Here is a 3203-nt window from a genome sequence, read left to right on the forward strand (position 1 = left end):
CCTCATAAAACTAAAAAGCTTCTGTTCATCAAAAGAAATGGTCTCTAAGCTGAAAAGAACACCCACAGAGTGGGAGAAAATATTTGCCAATTATACATCAGACAAAGGACTGATAACCAGAATATACAGGGAACTTAAAAAACTAAATTCTCCCAAAACTAATGAACCAATAAAGAAATGGGCATGTGAACTAAACAGAACTTTCTCAAAAGAAGAAATTCAAATGGTCAGAAAACACATGAAAAAATGCTCACCATCTCTAGCAATAAAGGAAATGCAAATTAAAACCACACTAAGATTCCACCTCATCCCTGTTAGAATAGCCATCATCAGCAACACCACCAACAACAGGTGTTGGCGAGGATGCGGGGAAAAAGGAACCCTCTTACACTGTTGGTGGGAATGTAGACTGGTACAACCACTCTGGAAAAAAATTTGGAGGCTACTTAAAAAGCTGGACATCGATCTACCATTTGATCCAGCAATACCACTCTTGGGGATATACCCAAAAGACTGTTACTCCAGAGGCACCTGCACATCCATGTTTATTGCGGCACTATTCACAATAGCCAAGTTATGGAAACAGCCAAGATGCCCCAGCACTGATGAATGGATTAAGAAAATGTGGTATCTACACACAATGGAATTTTATGCAGCCATGAAGAAGAACGAAATGTTATCATTTGCTGGTAAATGGATGGAATTGGAGAACATCATTCTGAGTGAGGTTAGCCTGGCCCAAAAGACCAAAAATCGTATGTTCTCCCTCATATGCGGACATTAGATCAAGGGAAAACACAACAAGGGGATTGGACTATGAGCACATGATAAAAGCGAGAGCACACAAGGGAGGGGTGAGGATAGGTAAGACACCTAAAAAACTAGCTAGCATTTGTTGCCCTTAACGCAGAGAAACTAAAGCAGATACCTTAAAAGCAACTGAGGCCCATAGGAAAAGGGGACCAGGTACTAGAGAAAAGGTTAGATCAAAAAGAATTAACCTAGAAGGTAACACACACTCACAGGAAATCAATGTGAGTCAATGCCCTGTATAGCTATCCTTATCTCAACCAGCAAAACCCCTTGTTCCTTCCTATTATTGCTTATACTCTCTCTACAACAAAATTAGAGTTAAGGGCAAAATAGTTTCTGCTGGGTATTGAGGGGGGGAGAAGGAGGGGGTGGAGTGGGTGGTAAGGGAGGGGGTGGGGGCAGGGGGGAGAAATGAACCAAGCCTTGTATGCACATATGAATAATAAAAGAAAAATGAAAAAAAAAATAAATAAAATAAAAAAAAAAAAAAAAAAGAAAAGGGCCTTGAATAGAGGGCGAGAACACCCTAGATAGGTAAGCAATGGCGTGAGCAAAGGAAGAGCAGGATGTAAGAGAAGTTTCCTTTGGAATGAGGTGAGGCTACACAGCAAGCAATAACAGGGAGTAGTGTTAGCTCAGTCCTTCAGCTCAGGTCATGAAGGCTGCTCATGTCATTTTAGAAGTCTGGGTTCTGTTTTCTTGGGTCAGAAAATGAGAGATAGCAGGGATCCTAATGAGATGCAATGACCTCAGTCAAGTGTACTGAGATCCTACATCATGCTCATCCATTGGCTCATTTCCCATCTTTACAATTTTATCAAGCTTTAATAAATTCAAAGGAGCTTATTTTCTTTAAAAGCATCATTACATATTGAAATAGGGAGGTTCGCATTATCTAGTGTTGTGATTTTCAAGCTAAAATCTGCAAACTCTGGTGGTAAGCAGGATAGCAATCAAGTGTAGCCCTGTTTAGCCAGAGTAGCTTAGGATCCTCTACCTGGAAGAAACTGCTTTGAAAATGATAAACTTCAAGGGAAAGAAGACATGGACCCTGACTTAAGCAAATGACATCTTTCATTATTTTCTTTAATCAGTGACCTGGTACATCCCTTGTCATAGGAAGATTTTTCTACATATGATCCCAATGACACTCCTGAAGAGTATGTCTCATGTTATCCAATGTCCAAGTGAATTTTTTGCTTTGTCTAAAATCTTACTCCACATAATGAACTCTCAACCATGCCAGAGGATTCTCCCACCTTCCTTCCACTGAGTGCAGTGAATTCACAGGTAAAACAGCACAAGAACAGCATCACTGAGACCTGCTCTGTTATCATCTATAAGTCTCGCTAATGTTAGTGTAAATGTGCCTTTACAAGGCTGCCTGGTGGAACTGCTCTGGCTCTGTCTTTAGAGTGATAAAGTGCTCAATAGAAATAAGGAAAAGAAACTGGCAAAAATGGTGAGGTGGTAGAAAATCTAGCTCTTGAAGAAATGATTGAGCTAGATCAGTAGTATTGACGTAAAATAATTTAAAGCATTTTAATAAAATACAACATGTAGTTATATGGTTATATTTGGAATTATATATTCTTTAAAAATATACGTATCATGGAAGTACCAAAAGGAAAATCCCTGCGTAGCTATCTTAAGCAAGCAAAAATGTCGTTTCTTTTTCCTTTCTTTTGGAAAGTCAGACAACAGGAGGGAAAAACAGGTCCTTCATGGAGAGGGTTGATAGCAGTGAGGTGGGGAGGAGGTGGGGAAAGTGTGTAAGAGGGTGAAAATGGTGCACATGAATGTAAGCGGAAAAAAGATACCAGTTGAAACCATTTCTTGAACAAGGGGAGGAGGGATAAAGGAGAACAGTGGAGGGGGTGAATTCAAGTATGATATATTTGACATATTGTAAGAACCTTTGAAATATCACAATGTATCCCTAGCCAGCACAATAATAACAGAAAAATATATGTATAAAGCAGTTCATTCAAGCCAAAGGATACCAAGTTGTTTTAGTTATAAAAGGCAGGAAGACTCTCATATTGACCTCAGTCCTTGACCGTGAATTCACACTGATGTTTCACAGGCAGTCATACCAGATAGATCAAGATGCATATTGGGTCAGTTCAATGAAGCAGGTCAGTAAGAACAGGAAATGAGTTAATCATGATGACACCTTTCCTCACAATTGCCTTTGACTTAGTGATACTCCTGAAATTATCTTCTTAAAGGAAGTAAAAGTAACATTCTAAACACTAGCCTCTTCTCTGTACTCATCTTTATGGACTAGTGTAAGACATTTAGCAGCATCAAATAGAGAGTGTTATTCAATACTCTCTAATCCATAATCAAGCCTTCTTAGTCTTGTTTTTGCCTATCACTCCATTCCT

Source organism: Castor canadensis, chromosome 1 (genome assembly GCF_047511655.1).
Source record: "Castor canadensis chromosome 1, mCasCan1.hap1v2, whole genome shotgun sequence".
Classification (NCBI taxonomy): Eukaryota; Metazoa; Chordata; class Mammalia; order Rodentia; family Castoridae; genus Castor; species Castor canadensis.